The sequence below is a fragment of the Sus scrofa genome, chromosome 13 (assembly GCF_054392235.1).
Source record: "Sus scrofa isolate SSC_HxYL_T2T_F1_AM1 chromosome 13, Sscrofa_HxYL_maternal_Yorkshire_Landrace_v2.0, whole genome shotgun sequence".
Classification (NCBI taxonomy): domain Eukaryota; kingdom Metazoa; phylum Chordata; class Mammalia; order Artiodactyla; family Suidae; genus Sus; species Sus scrofa.
In genome coordinates this window covers 52,569,836-52,592,517 of record NC_139395.1, presented here as the reverse complement: position 1 = coordinate 52,592,517, position 22,682 = coordinate 52,569,836, and the positions used below count along the sequence as shown (strand labels likewise).

Genomic DNA, 22,682 nt, shown 5'->3' with positions numbered 1-22,682 from the left:
AAAAATATAAATCACTAAAATAAAAAGTCCCCATAATATGTGTGTGTGTGTGTGTATGTGTGTGTATATGTATATTTATATGAGCGAGTCACTTTAAAGTAGAAATTGGCACAACATTCTAAATCAACTATACATTAATAAAAAACTTAAACTTTAAAGGGATTTTTATTAAAATAATATTAAGAACATCATTCTCTGTGTTTGGTTTTATTAATGCCAGTTAATGAGCTTACATTCCAGTAGCCAAAGCTCAATTATATAATTTGTGGCAGGTGGATTTGATATCTTTGGCTAACACAAATTGAAGGCCATGAGGTACTGTACTTAAAATCTGTGTGCATTTGCTCAGACAATTTAAACTAGCAATAGTGATTTAATAGGCAGACAGGCAGGCTAACTGATCTGTTTCTTTTAGTATGAAATACTGAATGAATAAAGGTTTTTGAGAGCTGGTTAAAAGTTATATAATTTGAAGTGTATATTTTAGACTTTTTGTGATGGTTTCTCATACTTATCTAAAGATTTTAAAGGGACTTCTGTATTTTAACTCATCTGATGACATGAGATCAGTCTTAATTTACTGAGTATCCTTGTATTTTAGACATCTTCTCCAGATAGCATGAAAAGCCTTTGTATATACTGGGCTATTTTAGGAAGTTTACAGTGAAGTAAGGCAGCGGCTTATTCCAAGGCATTATCCTGTTGGTCTCTTTGATCTAGGATCCTTTTTGAGAGAGCCACTCATTAGGTAAGTACCCTTCAAAGGAGAGGCAGGGTGCAGAAAATGATAAAATCAATTTATTCTTTACTTCATGCCAACATGAGAAAAGACAAATCACATTTCTTTAGGAAGGAATCCTAAGTGCTGGCAATTTGGGCAGGATAAATGAAGCCTGGGAGAGGAGTTTTGAAGGCATCTGTTACTTAAAATTGATAAACTCAGTTGCAAGAGTTGTTATGGGAATTGAATGAAATTATGCATTTACAAGAAAGTGATTTAAAAGCTGTAAAAAGACCACATATGTATAATGTTATGTGACATATTAATATGTTAGGTAAACCATTAGAGTTAGCATATACTTATCCTATCTTCAAATTCCAATTGACCTCATGTTTTCAACAGTTTTTTGTGGGGAGGGGGGCTACAATGCATTTCTTTTCTAACTAATGGTTTGTTGAGAAAAACCTTGACATGTTCAATTTAAAATATATATTATTATATACCATGTAAAATGTGTCTTAGAATGTTCCAGTCTGTCTGTTCTTATTTACCTCCTGCTCAGTTCTAAAAGTAAATTGAATCAACTAGAACACTGGTGAAGCTTGTCACATCTTTCTAAGTAACCTGCAGTGATTGAGGACAGGTGGTAGAGAGAAAAACTGCTCATTCAGCATCGATCGGGTTGAGCTGCAGGCAGCCACAGTTGAGTCACAGTTAGGGAACAGTTACTTACCACTTGTGATTTCTCTTTCTCTCTTGGAACCCTGAAGTTGGTGTCTTAGGGCCTTTAATGGAAGAGAAAGGCTTGCAGTACATAAAGTCGGTAAGCAAAACTTTTAACAACAAAGACAATAACTTTAGAGTAAGTGGAATGGCCTCGTTAGCTTCAATGCAAGGAAGAGAAAACCCCACATTCCAGAAGCTCATACAAGTAGCTGTGTAGTCACCAGGGACCCACACTCCTTTCTGGATGCTTCACTATTCTCTGCATATGATAGTTATCTACCTCAAAGTGTAAGATTTTCCTTAGCTTCAACCATTCCATCCACATTCCAGCCAGCAGACAAGAGAGGAGAAAGGAACTTCTCTGCCCTTTAAGTTGCCCATACCATCCATTGATATCCAAGTCATTTAACAGTTTATTTGATAAATAATTGTTGTGCATCTACTGCATGCAAGGACTATTCTACAACTTAGGCACTGATCTAAGCACTGTTCTAAGTGAACAGAAAGGACAAAAATCCTTTCATTCTAAGTAGGTTCAAGAACCAGTGTGGGGAAGGGGCCCATTGATCAGTGTTTAAGTCACATGGTCACAGTTGGATACAAGGCAGGCAGGGTGGGTCTTTAGCTGCGTCACTGTATATCCAGCCAACATTAAGGGAACCCAGTACCAAGGAAGGAAAGGGGTGAAAGGATATTACGGACAACTGGTGGTCTTTGCTGAAATAAAAAAGTATGAAAAAAAAATGAATCAACGGTATGTTATCTCACTAAGCATTTAAAAATAACTTTGCAGCTACATCTTTAAAATAGTATTTTAAATAGGCATTTACTTGTATTGCATGCGTGTCCAATGTATATCTGAGTTCATTTCTGGGTACCAGCCTTGATAAATTATGGGAGAGTCATGTGCTGAGTGAACAGGTTGAGAGATACCTGAAAAATCTTGTCAGAGGTGGCATAGCTGATGGGTGAGGAATGTTATTCTCGAGAGGCCAAGAAGCAGATTCTTCCTTCAACCATTAAAGGGGTAACATGAGAGAAAAGAAATGGACTTGATTTATGCTACCTCAGCAGATTGTGCTAGAGCCAGGGTGTAGAGTACTTTGTAGAGCTCTGTAGCTTTTTGAGGTAGCTCCTGAGGTATGTTAGCAAATCTGGGAGAAGGTGGGATGGAGGAAAGAAAATATCACCTGTTCTGGGTGATATAAAGAGAATTCCCATTCCCAGGGAAGGGGTGGAGGGGTGATCCCCACAATTCCTTTTGGTGTGGAATTCTACAAGTAAATCTAAATAGGTGACCTGGAGCGTGAATACTGTTTAGGAGATGCTAGAATCTTTTTTGTTTCTCTGCTCAAGGAATTCTATTTGAATACAGAAACCTTTGCCAAAAGCCAAAAATAACAGCTTCTTCTGTCTTCTCTAATAGGACCACAATAGAATTTCCCTGTACTTTTGTGCATCACATTTATTTTTCATTAAACTCTTTGGACATGAAATATATGAGCCAAGCAGAGAAGTGTTTAACAAATCATTACAGAGAAGGAATCAGTTGTTAAACTGTGTATCTTGTAGAATCAAGAACCCTTCACTCTCTGTGCCCTAAGGAATATACTATTTCTGATTAAAATGCCTTCAGAGAATTAAAGTAGCCCAGGCATACATATTATTCAGTGCATTCAGACTTCGGGCAATGGGATTAATATTACCAGTGAACAGTTCTGAAGTGCTTATTACATGTCAGGCAGGGGCTGGGTACTTGCATATTTCTGCCACCTCCTGTGAGATGGAGAGTATTAATACCCTCTCTGTGTAGATGCAGAGACTAAGGCTCCGACACCTATAGCTCAAATACAAGTCTGTTTAACACTGTAGTCTGTGATTTTAACTGCTGACAGATTGCATCACACTGTCTCCTAGTGAAGAACTTAAGATGTCATTGTAAGAATTTTGTCTTGTAATGGTGGGAGCAGTTTTGATTAAATAGTAGAAGGCAGTGGGCAGGTGGGTGTTTCTTCCATCTTGTGTTGGGGATGCAGGACAACAGGCTGGAGTGATGGTGGGAGAGAGAGGGCAGGAAGAGAGCTGGTTGGAAGAGGCCTTTGAACTCAGCTTACTTAAAAAAAGGGATACACTGTCTTCTGGCCAAAAACCTACACGGTGTGTATAGTTTTAATAGTGAAAAATGTCAGTCAAATGTGTCCCTTGGCCTAGTGGTTTTTAATGGAAATACAAACATTTTCTGAGCTAGAGCAGTATAATCTTTCAGCTTAAATAATCATAATCAGCAGTTAAATAATCTAAATGCTTATGAATTGTAGAGCTTAAATTTAAATTATTCCAGGCACCATACTTCATGTTATCTCCATCCTCACAGCAGCAGCTCTTTTGGGAGTGGAGAAGATTAACCATTAAAAAAGAGATAGAGAAATGTGCACCTACACCTCCTAAAGCATGGCAAGTCAAAGGCAGCAGTTGTGGGTCCTTCTTTCAGTCCAAGAGCAACATCCCATTGGAAGAACGCCACAGCCACAGCAACGCAGGATCCGAGCCACGTCTGTGACCTAACACCACAGCTCACGGCAATGCCAGATCCTTAACCCACTGAGCAAGGCCAGGGATCGAACCTGCAAACTCATTGTTCCTAGTCAGGTTCATTAACCACTGAGCCACAATGGGAACTCCTGGAAGAACTTTCTTAAGTCCTTGATCTAAGGCTGTGGGGAGTACTGTCAGGTTTAGCCCCAGGAGGCAAGGGTTAGGGCATCTGCTTCACACAAAGAGAAGCCACATTGCAGGCAGTACAGTCAGGGTCATAGATCAGGTCCTGAAACAAGGCTTCTCTGCGCAGCAAGCAAGGCTCTCAGGACTTAAGTTTACACCTGAATCTGCCAATTATAACTAAATGAGCGGAAGCCAGCCTGACCTTCCAGCTAAGAACAGGGCTCTGGATTCAGATGATCAGGTTGATAGTTTCTGATTCTCTTAAGCAGTAGTTCTCATTCTGGGGGTAATTTTGCCCCGCTTGGAGACACTTGGCAAGGTCTGGAGACATTTTTGGTTGTCACAGCTGGAGGGGAGATGCTATGGCATGTGATGGGTAGAGACCAGGGATGCTGCTAAGCATAGGATAATGCATAGGATAGCTTCTCCAACAACAAAGAATGGTCTGACCCCAAATGCTGAGAGTGCTAGGGTTGAGAATCCTATAACTAGCCTCCTTTTTTTAAACTGGTGTTTTATATTAAATGAGGGAAGAGATAAAAGCTTAATAGGTTCTCATCTCTGATTTAACTTCACTTATTTTCAGAGGGAAAATGTATTTTCCCACTCAGGATCATGATTTCAGCCCAGAGAGTTTGGTGGTCTGGGACCTTCCTGTTTTGTGTGACTTTGACCTTTTTGGCTCTGGCTTACTTGCTTGGGACTATAGACCCAAGTGGAGTTGACCTAAGTCTCAGATCCAAATCCCCCAAAGACTGTCTCTCTATAAGATACAAATCTTGGCTAAGATATAAAAGACCTAATCTTCTGCTCAGTAGACCCCACATTCCTCTCCAGCTCCAGTATTCCACCATTCTTTAACCTTTGGATCTCTTTGGTCTTCAGTTTACCCAACTGTAAAATAGGGTTATGCAGTTGGCCAGTCCTCCAGCCAGCCCTATACGTTGATGCCCCTTTTACTCTTTCTCCACTTTGGTCCTTTTTTCTATTTGTTCTTTCTTTTATCACATCCCTCTGGGTAGTCAGGTTTTCCCTTAAGAATCCCATCTTATAGTGGTCATTTAGAGAAAAAAAGGATAGAAGAAAGATGAAAAATGAGGACACTACAAAGGTGGGGGAATGTATTCCAGAGTAGAGGCATCAGTGGGAAGTAGACTGTGGCCCAGATGCCAGCTGTCTGCCAGAACTGTGAAGGGCAGGATTCAGGAAAAAGCCCAACTTGTAAGGTTTTTCTGTCTCCCTGTAGTATCTTCTTGTTGAAGGTAAAATATACTGTAGATGTTATCAGAAGAAGACTCAACACTGAGGATGTAGAGGACAAACAGCAAGATCTGTAGCCTCATTGGCAGAGGGAATCATCATAAAAGGCTCCAAGCCAGTGAAGACTTAAAGGATGAGGCATAGCATGGAGGTGGGAAGGTTCCTGGAAAGCACTTAGTAAAAGTCTGATGAAGAGGTGAATGAATACTGATGAAAATTATACTCTGCCCCTTTTTAGCTGCCTCTTTCTCCTTTCTTCTACCTTGTCAACTTCTGCCTTCTCTTCTACTCAATCTCCTCTTTCTTCTTCTTTCTCTCTTCCTCCTCTCCTCTCCTCTCCTCTCCTCTCCTCTCCTCTCCTCTCCTCTCCTCTCCTCTCCTCTCCTTTCCTTTCCGTTCCTTTCCTTTCCTTTCCTTTCTTTTTCCTCATGTTCCTTTATCATCTTCTTCCTTTCCTCTCACTTTCCTACCCCTTTCCTGGTGTCCTCCAAAGTGATGACAGTCAAAATATTTTCTGTATTTTCTCAACATAATGGTTGCCTCTCTAGATTCTAATTTTGACTGTTGGTTCAGGAGGCAGACCAAGCACACCAAGTGTGTGTGTGTGTGTGTGTGTGTGTGTGTATGTGCATGTACAAGCCTATTTTGGGGCAGAGAATGGGCTCTGGCAATCTTGCCTGGGGAATGAGACGTTGAGGGGAGTCTGTTTAGTTCCTAAGGAGCAAAGCAATTGGCAACTATAGCCTGAAGCCAAGCTGCTAGTAAAAACAGCCAAACTCTTGTTTTTCAGTCATGGAATTTAGGAACCAACGGATTGTGAAAATTGAAATGCAGTGTTAGACTTGATCTTTGGGTTAAGCCAATATCAATGGGATCTTAATTTGAACCTGCAGGAGGCTGTGGCCAAATTCTTGGAGAATCTGTTTTTACTCACACCCAACCCTTCACTTACTTGAAGAGATTTGCAGAGTACACTGCAGCTGGTGCCAATGTGCAGTTATGTTAAATTGTCTTTTTATTCTGTTTTGAAAATGGTGTTTGGGTGTTCACTTCATGAACCCCGGGCTTAGAGCTTCTTTCTCTTCCTGGCTCTCTCTGGAAGTTTTCTTGGAAAACTTTCCCTTCAATACATTTTGAAGGCTTTATTCTAAGGCAGTATGGGATTGGGTTGGCCCAGTGGTTATTTCTCTGTCTTCTCCTACTTCTGCTATTTTTTGGGAGGGGAGACTGTGTGCTGGGAAGCTTCCTCTGTGAGATGCATTGCTGGGCTTCCCTTGCTGGTTGACTTCTGGTGGGATCCAAAACCAGTAGAAGGCTCTGAAGGAGCTGGGAGGATGGGACAAGAAAAGGGCTAGAGAATTCCCTCCCTGTTCCCTTCTTGCATTGTGGCCACATCTCTGGCAGTAGGGCTTCTCTCTATGACTGTAGTTCTCTCTCAGCAGTGCCCCATCCATGGTTCCTGCTGGCATTTGGATTAACTCAACGTTTCCTTTTGTCCCTTCAGCTGGAGTAATGGCTGCCCCCTGTTGCCAGTTTCTGGATGCCTGAACACTCCTATTTGTTTTATGAGCCTTTTCCACTTCTTCTCTGTAGTCCTTTCACTGAAATCTCCTTATTGGACCCATCTGTGGTGAATTCTGTTTCCGGGCAAGCCCAGACCAGTGCAGTGGGGAAGGCCATGGTGCTCTGGTCACAAGTGTGAGATTCGTTAGGATGATTTGAGAAAGCATTGTAAGAAAATGTTTACATTTACAATAGCAAGTAATTTTGGAAAAAGAAGCAGAGTGCTTGATGCTTTAGTCAAAACACTAAGACACAACTGTCATTCTGTGGTTTTCTAAAAACAGTTGGTTTTCAAATGACCCTTAAACGTGAATAACTGCTACTGCCCTGAGCCCCAAAAGATGTGAAGTTGTTATTCTCCCAGTAAGCCTCTGTCTAAGGACTACTATAAACAGCACCCCAATTCCACCACATACAATGAAAAAAATTCTTCCCTATTCTTTAGGCTTAGAGAAGTTGGTTTGACTGAACAAGGAAGAAGTTCTTGAGATAGAAGGAAAGGGAGCATTCTAGAGACCCTGAGATAGAGCACCAGTCAGCTGCCTCCAGGCCATGAGTAGCATCCTTCCAGCCAAGTTTGGAGCATTTGGAGTTCCTGTAGAGCTAATGGCATTGCAGTTTTGATCAGCAACTGCTGTAATGAGACTCCAGACTGAGGTGCAGATGTTGTCATTGATCCAGTCACTTGTTCAGTCGCTGAATCACTCATTCATAAAACAAATCATCGAGGAAGACAAAGTTATTAACTGAGAGAATGAATGAACAGTCTTATTTCCAATTGCAGTATTAGAAATCTGAATATAGAATAACAGCCTGGGATAAGTGTGCAAAAAAGGGAAGGTCTGTGAAGCCATGAAAGCATCTTTAAGGTAGTAGGGCTCCCTAAGGATAACCTACCATGTATTGGGGGAGTGGATGTTTGTTAAATGAAGAGGCAGGGTTGGTGAGTGGGGTTAGGTCAGGGAGCACATTCTAAGAGGAGAGACTACCTGTGCAAAGGCCCAGTAGCAGAAGGGAACAACATGCGTTCCACTAACTTACAGGAGGCCCCTGTGGCTGGAGCACAGAGACCAAAGGAGAAAGCAGCATTAGTTGAGGCTGGAGGGTGGCAGAATCCAGACCACCTAGGACCTTGGCTACCATTGTCAGATTGTTGATATTTATCATAAGAATAGGAACCTATTGGGGATGAAGTGACATAATCAGATTATGCTTTGAAAATAATAAAAAGCAATTACAGTATATGTTCCATGTGCTAGAAATTTTTTGAGATTTGTAAACATCAACTTACCTTCACAATGCCCTCCAAGATATGTACTGTTTTCATTCTCATTTTAATTTTGAGGAATCAGAGGCATAAAGAGGTTAAATAACTAGCTCAATGTCACATGGGATTTGAACCTCTCATAACTGTCATGTAGTCTGGCCACATGTTTGACCACCACACCATAAGAGGCTTTTGTGCAGAGGATAGATTTGGATGTGAGCATGCTAGTTAGGAAACTGTTGCAGTTTTCTGTATGGGGAGGGCTTGTCCCAGGATGGTGGCAGTGGAGATGGAGAGAAGAGGAAGATTTGAAGAGCCATAAAGGGAGCTGAAATTACAGGACTGGGTTTAGATTGGCTATAGGAGTGGTAGAGATGGGTGTCCCTCTCACTCACTTCTTCCTGCCAGCTCTGTGTTTGGCTCCCCTTTGCACTCTCATCCCTCCATGCCTGGGGAATGTGAGAGAATTGTTGTAGCAACTATTGCTCTAGTCCAGGGGTTCTCAATAGCAACCCTCCTGACACTGGCCTGGATTAATTCTTTGTTGCAGGAGCTGCCCTGTATTTTATAGCATCACTGACCTTTGGCTGCTAGATGCCAGGAATAATCCTCCTCCAGTTGTGACAACCAAAAATATCTCCAGATATTGCCAGAGGTCCTCTTAGAAGGCCAAATGACCCTTGATTGAGAAGTGCTGACCTACTTCTAGCCTGCATGTATTTATATTTTCTCACGTTGGACCAGAAGACCATCTCCTTGCAATACTGTGGGCCTTAAGGCAGTGTGTTAGTGATTCTAGAAGAGTTTTAACACTGGATCGTGCCTAGCACACTGGCCTTCTCCCATCTGGAGGAAGGTGGCTGAATAGAATCAGAAACCTTAGAAAGGAGGCTTTTCCACTATTGAAGAGTGTTATACATCTTTAGTCTTTAGTGAGATAGTCTAGACAGTCAGCAATAATTCAAGCCCATTTTCTTTCCTTTGGGGACATAGACTTTTTAATTCTATGTAACTGATTTTAATATAAACTTTCTATAATCTACTGTCATATTTGGGCATTGCCTGCACCTTATGTTTCTAGAGCAACTGTTCCCTAAATAGCTCCAAAAGTTTCCTGTGGAGATTATCATTTCTTTAGAAGGCTTTTTTTGTTTGTTTGTTTTTTTTTTTTTTTTTTTTTTTTTTTTTTTTTTTTTTTTTTTTGCTTTTTGAGCTGTACCTGCAGCATATGGGCTAGGCATCGAATCGAGGTTTAGCTGCCAGCCAATGCCACAGCCACAGCAATGTGGGATCCAATCCGCATCTGCAACCTACACCACAGCTCATGGCAATGCTGGATCCTTAACCCACCAAGCAAGGCCGGGATCAAACCCAAATCCTCATGGGTACTAACTGTGTTTATTACTGCTGAGTCACAAAGGGAATTCTTAGAAGGCCTTTCAATGAAGAATATATTGAAGTTAGATAAACTTCTCATTTGGAAAGGTGAATTTATCAAATGCCTAGATTTAGAAAAGAAGAGAATTTTTTTTTTTTTTTTTTTTGGCTTTTTAGGTCCACACCAGAGGCATATGGAGATTCCCAGGCTAGGGGTCTAATTGGAGCTACAGCTGCCAGCCTACACCACAACCACAGCAACTCCAGATCCAAACCATATCTATGACCTCTGCCACAGCAATGCCATATCCTTAACCCACTGAGCAAGGGCAGGGATCGAACCCACAACCTCATGGTTCCTAGTTGGATTTGTTTCCACTGTGCCACAATAGGAACTCCACAAGAAGATAATTTAAAAAAAAAAAGAATTTGGTCAATTGAAAATTCCCTACTAAAAAATATTTTTTGAAAAGTACCCTGAGAAGCCTGCCTTTTAATGTAGGGTCCATGCAGGTAACTGGGGAGAAACACCCTAATGATATAAGATTTAAGTCTGGTATTGATGAATGGTGCTTTTGTCTTTCTTTAAAGCAGGGGGTGCTTCCATGGAACGGAGAGGAGTATTCCTGTGAGAATCATCTCTTTCCTAGTTGTTGGCCCAGTGGGTTAGGGTAAATTTCTGTTAAACCTTTTTGAAAAAAATGCCAATTACATTCAAAAGAAAAATGAACTCCAATATGCTTTTCATCCAACTTCAGCAGTTCTTCAATTCATTGCCAATCCTGCATCCTTCCTATCCCACATTTATCCACCCTCATTCCTGAGTTATTTTGAAGCAAATCCCAGACATTATTTCATTCATAAATATTTCAATATAAACATTCTTTTTTCAGATACACATGTGTGATACCAAATTACAAACACTTTAAGGTGGAGGAGAATTCTGATGAAGGCCTTCCCTCTTAAAGTTTAAACCTGCTAGGACCAAATGTGAGAAGCTTAGATTCTAACTTCTTAAAATGTTGCTAAAAAAGAGAAAAACGGACTATTTAGTGGCATTATACAGATAAATCGAAAGATTTATACCACATTCCTTAATCAATTTTTGGCTCTATTCAACCTGGCCTATGCTTAAATCTTAGTGTTCCCAGGACTAACATGATTACATCATGGGCAGATTTGTTATCTTTTGGTGATTATTGACATTTCTACATGTGACTAGAAAGGAAGGTCTTTCTTGATCATATCTCTTTTTAGCTTCTTGACTGAATGGTAACTCTTCAGGATTTTGAAGGAAGAAAGAAAACAGTTTTTTTCTAAGTGTGACCATGAACTGGTGATTGGTCACATCTTCTATGCCTAAGTATTCTTGGGTTTTGATTAATGGTGGCTTTTCTGCAGATAAGGAAATTGAGATTAAGCTCTCTTGGTAATGAGATTAAATTCCTGAATCTCTGTTAATCCCTAAACATAGCCATTCTGCTTCTTGCACTGCTTTTGTTAATGGTGACATCTGCTTGTTCCTAGAAGTCTCCATTTCCCTGGGGAAAAAGTCTGCAGTTGCTCTAGAGCATTTGTTAACTAAGTAATTCAATCATAATTCACTGAGCAATAACTAGGGTCCTTCCCCTACACTAGATGCTGATCTAGTCATGGCTCAAACACAGTCCCGGTTTTCCTGGAGCTTAACTCTAGTCTTGATGTCTTAATTATTTAAATGTCCATCATACATTCAACCTTGGTGATTTGAGGGAGCATCAGAATGGTTTCCATCTCCAAATACCTTCTGTGTTCTTCTCTCCCTCAGCTAGGTTACCAAGGGTTATCTTTTGGTTGAGCTGGTTGCTCTAGAAGGGAGTGACTCAAGAAGGCAGCATAGAAACTGGGCCAGGAACTTGGGCAGCATTCTAGCCCTAGCTTCAAACAAAGGTGGAGCTAGGGTCTTTCATCACATCTTGTTTGACAGTTAGCCTTGAGCCAAGCAAGACTGCATGGTGGCAATTAAGTGTTGTCATGAAAATTTAGGGTTTCCCGTCGCTTAGTTTCATATCACCTAGCCTGTCCTCTCATCTGGTGGTGCATCTAAACTCCTCTGTGGAATCTCTGGGAAGGGGTCCTTTTACCTCTTCCTGGCACCAGGGGTGATAAGGAATGCATTGGGGTCAAGAACCTGGGCTTTGACTTGGGTTTGAATCTCTGCTTTCTACTTACTCTATTCGCACTACGATCTTGACATACATATGTAATTATCAATATATTATCAATGTATAAATGACATTACCTTTCCTGTGGAGTTCCTCTGATAATTAAATGAGTTAATACATGTAAAACACTTAGCATAGATCTGATCTTCAGTAACTCTTAATAGATCTACTCATCAGCGTTCTCTCTTCGGAGAACTCTCCTCATTAGTTCATGAGTTTTACTAGGGAGAGATAATGTCAGTAGGGCTAAATGTTATACTATGGCCTTTTGTTATACTATGTTATACTAGGGCCTTTTGTTATACTATGATAACTTTCTTTATTATTTCCCCTCTTGCATTTCTATTCTTTCACATTTTGCTATTTGAGTCACTTAAGCATTCAGTTTTTCTTTAAAATTCTTGAGTATTTAAGGTGTTCTCCTGTCATGTCCCCAGTATCCTCTACTCTGCAGAAGCTTCTTATCTCCAAAGTACTTGGTTCCTCTTTATCTTCTTCTTGTAGCAGGTTAAGAGACCCTCAGTAATCTAAATCATCTCCATTGGATATTCTGTGCATTTTCTTCTTTTTCTGTGCATTCCACAATTAGTCACTGGGCACTTTCAATGGACAGGGCACTAAGTTTAGCCCTAGTGACATTATCCCTCCCTAGTAAAACTCATGAACTAATGAGGAAGATGGCATAAGTGCTCTGATAAGGAAGGTCCTAGGGGCTTTGGGGACATCTAATCCAGGTTAGAAAAAAGCATGGGGGTTTAAGGAAGCTTTCAGGAGGAATAAATGGCCCATCTGAGTCCTAGTGAGTGAGAATAGTGGGCCAGGTAATGAAGTGGGATAAAAGGAGTGTTTCAGTTGGGACTTACAATCAAATACATTATTTAAATGGCCAATAAAAAGAATTGATTGGGTCCTGCTAAAAGCCCAAAGCAGCTTGGGAAGATTCTGCTGAAAAATGGCCACTTACATTGGGAGAGGGGATCTAAAATGTCACCCCCAAAAGTAGGTGATAACAACTAACCTTCCACCACATCATCCTTGACTCATAACCTTATCTTTACCTTAAAACAAATAGTCTCCCCTTCCAGCAGGGTTAGAGTCCCCCTTTTCCTCCTTTCTCACATTCTTCTTGACATGTGGACATTGAAAGTTGGCAACTAACCCAAGTCATTTTTTCCAAGCTGCCATCAGAAATGCTATCTTTACAACATATAATAACATTGTTTACATTCATATTAGTGAACTTTAATTGGATGTGATATTTTCAGCATTACCTTTCCTTCATGATGGTATTAGAAATAATTTATATGTTTACAATAAGAAAGGATTAAAAAAAATAAGATACACAATGAAAAGGATTTATAGAACCTGTATGGAATTTTTCAGTGAGATACTGAGCATGGAAAATATTTAAAACTCCAGTTTGGCATTTTGCTTTTCAGTGAAACTGAAAGAGTTTACATGAAAATCTGTGGGAGCAAACTTGAACTGCTTTCAATTGCGAGTGTTTTTTTAATTTTAATTTTTGAAATAATATAATAACTTTACCAAAAGAATATAAAACCTTAGGAAAAAAAGAGTTGATTCCTGCCAAGGCTGACCTCAGCTGAAATGGGCCTCTACCCCTTAGCATCTCTGAAAACATGCTTTCTTCTTTAAGCTTTATTAACTGAGGAAATAGTAACGGTCAAAATAAGATGGTGTTTTTATTGAGTGGCAGCCAGTGGAGGACCAGGAGAGCCTTGGCCTCTGATGTCAGAGTCCACAAAACAAAAGCTCTCCAAAATCAGCTGGGAGAGAAGGAGAGCTGGCTTCTTTTGCCAGCGATTGCTTTTTTCTTGTTTTGTAAGCTGACTGAATTATATCCTTGTCTCCTGAAATCTCTTAACATCATTCCCTTGATCCTCAGTGGCACCCAGAGCAGAAATGACCAACTACAGGCTCCAGGGTCCTTAAACCCAACCAAGAAAACAGTTACAGGAATGCAGCAAATGTTCCTGCCTCTTAGACACAGGTTATATTATCATCAGCTTGCCTCACCTGCAGGGGCAAAGCCCATCTGTTGGAGATGCAGTGCTTTACTGTGCAGATATATCTGTGTATGACTCACACACACTACTCAAGCCTCTCAATAAGACCCAAAGGTGTAGAAGCTACTTCATTTAAAGATTAAGAAACAAGTAAATTCATCTTTAATATGTTGAAATGTACACAGGGTCAGTAAGGCAGAAGAGAAAAGGAGGAGGTATGTTATCATCAGGGAAGGGCCAAATGACTGGAAAATTATCTGTACTAGATGATTAGAAATTCTATGAGTGCTACATATGTTAACAGTATAATGGATAGTGGATTGGATGATGTGGATTTATTTGTGTTATTATCAAATATATTTTTTTCAAAATTGATTTGGTTGGAATAGTGCATGTATAGTCACTGTGAGAGAAGGCAATCTTTATACTTTGGTTTAGAACTATGGACCAGATTTAACTATTCAAATTAATCCTAAAATGCTTACTGCCACATGCCAGGGTCAATCCTCTGCACTATTTATAGGTGGTGGGATGGTGGTGGCTGAGAAAGGGCTGTTAAGATGATCAAGACCTGTAGAGGATTCTTTCATTGAGCTTACTCTTTAGTTAGGAGAATTAAGAAAGGAAATTAAAAGGTAAATAAGGAGAAAAGTAGTTAGGAAGGAAGGGAGAAAGATAATTGAGCAAGGGGTTGTGACAAAAGAAGGCAGGAAGGAAAAAAGGAAAAGGAAGAAAGAGAAGAAGGGAGAAACCAAGGGATGGAGGGAGAAAGGCAGGGAGGGAAGAAGAAGAAACGACACCAGAACCCAAGATACCATAAACACCTATTGAATTTCAGTACTCAGAATATGGAAATCATTTAAGGCAATGGAAAATATCACAGGACAAATTTTCAGGAATTGTATCAACATTAATAGTACCTTGATGATGAACAGGCTTTTTAATTCCCTAGATTCTTCTGTATAAAATTCTCAGGTCATCTTGAATGTCAAATGTCTCTCTAAAATGCTCATGATAAAGCATACTTGAGTATTACTGCAACCGAAGAGGAAATTATTGTTAATGTGTATATGAGGTACACAAAAAATTTATTTCTGAAAATTATAAGCTATGTAAAGGGCTCTCTTGCACCATGTACAAGAATTAACACAAAATGGATCACAGACCCAAATGTGAGCATTAGAATGAACACTTCTACAACAAAATATAGATATAAATCTTTGTGACACTGAGTTAGACAAAGCCTTTTTAGATATAGCACCAAAAGCATAGACAGCTAAAGAAAAAATTTAAGAGGACTTCATCAAAATTAAAAAGTTTTGTGCTTCAAAGGACACTATCGAGAAAAGTCAATCCATAACACGGGAGGAAATACTTGCAGTCATATCTGATAAGGGACTTGTATCCAGATATATAAACTCTTACAACTCAACAATAAAAATACAAATAATTCAATTTTTAAAAGGCAAAGGATCTGACTAGTCATTTCTCCAAAGGCCATACACAAATGGCCAGTGAATACTCAATATCATTTTAGTCTTTAGGGAAATAGGAATCAAAATCACAATGAGACATCACTTCAAACCCACTAGGATGATTATTAAAAAAAAACAATAACAAGTATTGGTAAGGATATGGAGAAACTGGAACCCTCAAACTTTGCCAATGAGATTGTAAAGTTGTGCAGCCATTTTGGAAAAACAGCTTTTCAGTTCTCTAGAATGTCAAATACAGAGTTCCCACATGAAACAGCAGTTCCACTCCTACGTTCCACAAGAAAAGAAAACATATATCCACACAGAAACTTGCACATGAATGTTCCAGCTGGAATATGAATAATAGCTAAAATGTAGAAACAACCCAAATGGATAAATTGGTGATGAATGTATACATAAAATGAGGTAAGTTCATATATGAATTGTTATCCAACAATAAAAAGTAATGAAGTAGTGATGGATGCTTCAACATTGAATAACCTTGAAAACATGATGCTAAGTAAAACAAACCGTCACAAAAGACCTCATGCTATCTGATCCAGGTTATATGCAAATAGGCAAATGTACAGAGACTGAAAATAGATTTGTGGTTGCCTAGCACTGGGGGGAAGAAAAGGGGGTAACTGCTAAAATGGTATAGATTTTTGTTGGGGGTAATGCACATTTTCTAAAGTTTGATTGTGGTGATGGTTTCATTACCAAATATACTAAAACTCATTTACTTGTACACTTTAAATGGGTGAATTGTGTGAAAATATAAATTATATCTCAGTAAAACTGGTAAAAGGGGGGCTCTGAACAATGCTCTGTGATCTACTGAATTCAGTGCTAGGAGCTGAAAGTAGGGAGAGAAGATTGCATAATTAGGTCCTTATCTTATAACCTAGATATGTACAAAGGACTTTTTCAGTGGCTCCACAGAGAAGAGAACAGTGCATTTGGCCTGTGAGATGGGGAGAACTTTGAGGGGTGATATTTAAATTGTGTTAAGATATGATGATGAGAGATCCTGCTGAATAGCATTGAGAACTATGTCTAGATACTCATGTTGCAACAGAAGAAAGGGTGGGGGAAAAAACTGTAATTGCAATGTATACATCTAAGGATAACCTGACCCCCTTGCTGTACAGTGGGAAAATAAAATTAAATTAAAAAAAAAAGATGATGATGATAGTGATAGTGGTGTTGGTAGTGATGATGGATGATAATGATAGTGGTGATGACTACGATGAGGATGATGGTGATGGTGGTGATGATCCAATGGTGGTAGTCACGGTTGCGGTGATAGTAATGTTTGAAGCTAATGATGGTGCTGGTGATGGTGATAATAAATGATGATGGTGGTGATGGAGGTTTGGAGCTGATGGTTTTGCAAAGACTGAATGTGAGGAACTTCTGAGGCATCTAAGTGATGTGCTTCTAGGCACCTGCAGCCATAAGCCTTGAGATATATATACGTGGTATCAAGGATCACTTATCCTTGGCCAGTGACTTGCTTTTTGATCAATTAACTTTCAGCCAGACCTGTAGAAACTGTGTATTAGCCTATCGAAGAGAAGCCAAATACTTTAGCAGTTAATGAATTGTGCACTTGGACCTGAAATAGAGTAGCTCATACTTTTGCAATCAGCATCTGTTCATGACAATGATTGACTTACCGTGGAGGCCTACTGTGAGCCCAAGTGCTGGATTTCACCATGATCCTTTCCTGCAAACTTTGGGGTAAATATATTAGGTTGAACCACATGAAATTGCCATTTTTAGGTTAAAAATGGTTAAATATCAGCAGTTTCACATAGATTAAGCTAAACTATACTCTGTGCTATTTTATATCCCACCCCCTTCACTAAATTGGTGTAATGTAGAAGGAGTAAAAGAATGATATATATTATTCTATTACAATAGTCTTTGTGCCATTGATTCTGTGTGTGTATAGGATAGGTATATAGATCAGTGCTGTCCATTATAGTAGCCATGAACCTTATGTGACTATTCAGCATTTAAAACGTGGTAATTCCAAACTGACATATGCTATGAATGTGAAAGCACTCCTGATTTCAAAAACTTAGTATGAATAAGAATATAAATCATTTCAATAATAACTTTTATACTGATTATATGTTAAATAATAATATTTTGTAGATATTTGGTTAAATAAAAATATTAATTTAAAACATTTATTTTTACTTTTTTAATATGCTACTAGAAAATTTGGCTTGTATTATATTTCTATTTGACAGTGCTGCTACAGACAGAAAGGATTTTTAAAGCCCTTTTCAGTGACTTATTTGGCAAGTTCAGGAGGAAGACAATTCAAAGTGGCTTTTAGAAATTTTCCCTGGATATTCTGAGCCCAAATCTGCTTTACAGTTTCCTCAGAAAAGGAAGGAAAGCCAGTCTGGCCTCTAAAATCTCTATTTCAAAAATGGCATTATAGACATGTATTTCTTCTCTAATATACAAAATAAATTGTAGCAGCTCATAGATTTTCCATGTACTTATAGTATTTTCTTTGCTTTTACTTTTTGTTCTCTCTGTTCTTCCTGTCATCACTTTATCAAAATATTGAGACCTTGGCATCAAGCGAGTGGAGATGTTCAAGATACATAACTGCCTCACTTATTCAGTACTGAGTTTATCTGAATCACTTGGGGATTGGCTAAGTGTATAAGCATTCGGATTTCTCTGAAATTGAGACCATGCCATGCAGTGCGGGATTAGTGGGGAGAAAAGTGTGTCAGTCTCCTGGCGCTGACAATTTGAACTGTCAGGGTCAGGGCCCTGTGGTCTCCTTTTGCTCCCCTAATCCTGACTAAGAAGGTAATTTAAGTAGAATCCTGGGGTGCTAAATTAAGAAGGCTCTAATGGGAAAATGGGAAGTGGAGGGTTTAAAGGACACCTATTAATGTGCTCACTTCAAGATGTACTCTCATCAGTGCTTCTTAGGAAGGCACATGCTTGCCAGTAATATCTTTTCTTTTTGGAACACGACCAAGGGCAAGTATGGAGATTTTTAAACATAATATTTTGGAACCCAAGGGAAGCCAAAATATTGCAGACAGTGATAAAACCACAATTTAGTAATTATGTTGTGTGATCCTGCAGCATGTGGTGGGGCTGCTCGAAGGGGAAGTGTGATGAGTTTGGGCAGCAGACATTCTTCATCTCAAGTTGCCATCTAATTCTTCCTTAAATAGGTCCAGGAAAATCTTTAGGGTGTCAAGAAGTCCTCTTTTCTCTGTAGCCACATCTTCTAGACCAAAGAGAAATCAGGGTAGTTATCAACTAGGGATATAATTGTCTGCCCCCATAGAAAAACCTCTAAATTGAATAATATGTTTCCTTATATGACAGTGAATCTGGAGATAGGCAGTCCAGAAAATGTAGGATATTTTACTATTGGGATTCTGTTTTATCCTCTTTCACGGCCAGCTTTTGTCTTCATGTTGCAAAATTGTTGGTGCAGCTCCTGTCATCACTGAAGGAAAGGTAAGTGCTAAACAACTTCATCTGTGAGAAGGGATATCTCCTTCTAAGGACATTTGCCTATATTAGTGGGATCATGTGACTTCTCCCAGGTGCCAGGGGCTCTGAGTTGGTGAAGAATCAGCTAGAACATAAAGCCCATAGAGCTTGCCATTCTGACAAAGGAAGATGTAGTCTACATAAATAGCTCCTACTTCAGTTCTTGGCACATAGTATGTAATAAAAAAAAATGGATATCTTAAAATAACTTAACCTTCGTGGTTAAAAGACCAGATCAAGAACACTGCAACTGTACATTCTAAAGTAGTGGGTTGCTTTGATTAAAGTAGTGTCTAACACTTACTGAGCATTCCTGTTAGGTGTGTTTGGCCTATAGAACACAGGGCTCAGGACTTTATTTACTCCTTGTAACAACCTGATAACAGAGATAATCTTACCATGTTATAGAGAAGGAAACTGAGGCTCAATAAAGCTAAGTAAACTTGCCTTAAGGTACACACCTAATGCAGAGGAGGGCTGGAATGCTAACCCTTGCCTTCAGCCTGTGCCTTTATAACCTCTAAGCTCTCCCATATTAAAAGGCTCTCAGTTGGTATTTGGTTTGCCTAGTAGCTTGTTAATCAAATCCTTGAACCAAAGACCTTAGAGCAAATAGCGAAAAGGACTTTTTAAAAAAAGAAGAAAAGATGGGATAACTTTGGAATAATTGAAATAGGGCCTCATATCATGAGCTGTTAAAGGCTTAAATGACGCTAAATTCTGGACTCACTCGATCTTAGAATATTTTCCACGTTATCCGTTTGGGGGAATTTGCCATATCCATATGGTACTGGTTTGTTTGAGGTTGTCTAAGGGCATTCTCAGGATCAGTTAGGCTGTTTTGTTCTGGGTGCTGTTCCTGAGGAGTGAGAAGGAGCTGTGTGCCTGTCTGGAGGTGCAGTCAGCCCCCTCCAGAGTGGCCCCCAGCTGCCATGAGATCCAGTAGCGTGGAAGGAGAGGTAGATTGGAATTGCCTCCAAGGAATGGAGGTTCCCCAAGAATGATGGATCTGCCTTTGATGTCTAGCAGCTTCCAAATAGCACAGAAATGATACAGATACATGCCAAAAGGGGGAAAAACAACTTTTGATCTAGTTAGAACTAATTAAACTTTCAATGTGCATGAAAGAAACTTGAGTGCTGGCCAGTTGTTTGCTGTGGATGGATTTTGTCAAAGAGCATAGTTGAAAATAATGTAGCTAAAGCAAACCCCCGCCTGGTGTCCTACTTGGGAGTTAATTTTTTGTTTCTTGCTTCTAAAATGTTAAGGATTTCCTCTCTTTCAGGCTGAAATTACCTGCAGTCTCTTTTTTCCCTTTATACAGTGATATTAAGAGTGATGTTTTTCTTTAAAGTTTTCTCAGAAGGCTCTCCCTTCAACCCTTCCTTGTTGTCATACCTTGTTTAGTCTAATGTATGTTTTTTGTTAGTGTGTGGACTTAAAAAAGGTAAGAAGCCCTCCAGGATTTTGGCAACAGAGAAAAACATGGGCTCTGGTATTTGATCAACGGCTCCCACTTAAGGCTCACAACTCTTGCCTCATTAGCAGGGGACTTTTTCGCTCTTCGAAGCAGGCTTCAGTGGAATATAAAGTATGTATTTGACAGGACAACAGTCACATCTAAGAGTGGCTTTGGGAAATTTCGGCTGCCTTTATTCAGAACGACTGGCTTGATAAATGTTTAGAGGGCCCTAATTATGCATTGGAGCGATTAAACCATCATGGATTTATGCTGTTTCACTAAGGAGAAAGGTCTACTCCACATACCAAGAAAGGAAAAAAAAAAAAAAAAAAAAAAACCTAAAAGGGAGTAAAGAAAAGAAAAAGGAGAGGTGGGTTGTGTGGTGGGGGAAGCACACACGGCCCCAGCTTGGAGAGGCGGCCTCTTGGTAGAGCATATGAATCCACTTACATGTAAATTGCTTGTCGCTATGAATTAAGGGAAGGCTATGAAAGAACTGCTTTGCCGTGTTTACTATAGGATTTTTGACAGACTCTTTCCTCTTTCAAGTAAATTTGGCTTAAGTCCATAGTCAGTCCAGTTTTAAGTAAACTCCTCTTTTGTTACATTAACAAGGTTATAACATCACTGGGGCAGATTTCCAGCTGCAGGAACCGAGGCCTAAGTATGGGGCTGAGGGTATAATTAAAACCTTCGGGTGGGAGAGTTAAACTCTCAAGTAAAATTGGATAAAAGGCTAATTGTCCATAGCAACATAATACATGCTTTAAATATCTGTGAAATGAAGATGAATAGTAGGAGGCTTGGAAAAAATCCTTTTCTACTCTGAATCAAGATCTGATTTTTTAGTTTAGGATAAGGGGCATTCATTTCCGCCTACCCACCCCAAATTTTGAAAGCCCTGTGGCCCTTCTGTGGCTTGTCTTCCATCTGTGTTAAAGATCTACCTACCATCTTTTTCAGAATTTTTATAAAACAAGGAGCATTTATAGCTGATAAGCAGGACCCATGAGTGGGGCCTGGATTTTCTGGTTCCGTAGGTCCAAAAAGTGTCAAGTACTTTGCCCACGTTTGCCAAGCTTTCTTTTAAAGGAGGGGTGGTGATGGGGGTGTGAGTGGGTTGGAGGGGGGTCTAGGAGAAAGGCTCACATACCTTTGGTGACCTTCTCAAAGATGACATCCAGCCAAGCAAGATGATACATTACCACATTGCTAAAAAAACAAAACGGCTTGTAATGGCAGCTTGTCCTGAGTGAATGTATTGGGAAGGCCCATTTGTTATTCATTAGGAGCAGCCTGGCTGGGCTGGCGTGGTAGGGAGCCTGGAGACTTAAGGTCATTCTACACCCCTGCCCCAGTGGTACGGACAACAGCGAAGACAGCTTTAGCAGCCCCTGTACTTCTAGACTTTGCTGATCGGCCGTTTGAAGCTCTGTAGGAAAGATGGTGTTCTAAAACAGTTTAGAGTTACTTCTAGAGGGTGGGATAAAGAGAGGGTGGGGTGGAAGGGAAAGAAGAGGAGAAAAAAAAGTAAAAAGAAATGATTTTCTGGGCAAAGTGACTTTATGGATCTGAGCACAGTGAGCCCATAGCTGAGAAGTTCTCCAGCTGAGAAGTCCTCCAGCAGCCCAGGAAGTGAATCCCCAAAGAGCTGCATGTCTCTCCATCTGAAATAAGGACAATGAGAAGAGATGGTGTGTGAGGACCCTGAGGCTCTTGGAGAGTGGTCAGGGTTTGAGGGTTGCTGGAAGAAGTGCGTGACCATGTCCAACTAATAATGACTAGGTGCAGCATGGTAAGGCACTGAGGGTCTGCTGGGCTGCAAGAAGAGAGCAGGGCAGTGCTTTGTGAACCTGAGATTCAGGACTGTGTTGCAGAGTAGAGTTGGACAGAGGGAATGGAAGGATCGTGGAAGGCTGGCGGTTTAGGACTTTAGCCAGTGGATTGATTAAGAAGGTAGGTCCTGCACACCAGGTAAATAGGATCTAGTCCCTAGGTTCTGAAGCACAGAGTAATACTAAGGTTAACCTAAACTCTGTCTGCCCTGTCAGCTCTACAGTGTGACTGTCTTACTGGACAATACCCAGAAATTACATTTTCCTCACTTTCAGCCTACTTGTGTTGCAGAGTATTTTTATCTTGCTGTACAATACAGAGACTTATATTTTGAATAAATTTCCTTTTTGGAGTTCCCATTCTGGTTCAGAAGATTAAGAACCCAATATAGTGTCTGTGAGGATGCCTGTTCAATCCCTGGCCTCATTCAGTTAAAGATCAGGTGTCACCGCAAGCTGTGTGTGTAGGTTGCAGAGCAGCTTGGATCCAGTGTTGCC

General features: G+C 40.0%; 1 protein-coding gene and 1 long non-coding RNA gene across 46 annotated transcripts in view; both read left to right on the top strand.

Moving 5' to 3' along the window:
* Window positions 1–22,682, top strand: part of ERC2 (ELKS/RAB6-interacting/CAST family member 2) — a 983,951-nt gene that overhangs the window by 612,808 nt on the left and 348,461 nt on the right. The window lies entirely within an intron of this gene.
* LOC146397348 (uncharacterized) lies at window positions 9,433–15,182 on the top strand. The gene is made up of 2 exons (XR_014823376.1): window positions 9,433–11,959; window positions 12,492–15,182. It is a non-coding gene; the product is annotated as an uncharacterized LOC146397348 (long non-coding RNA).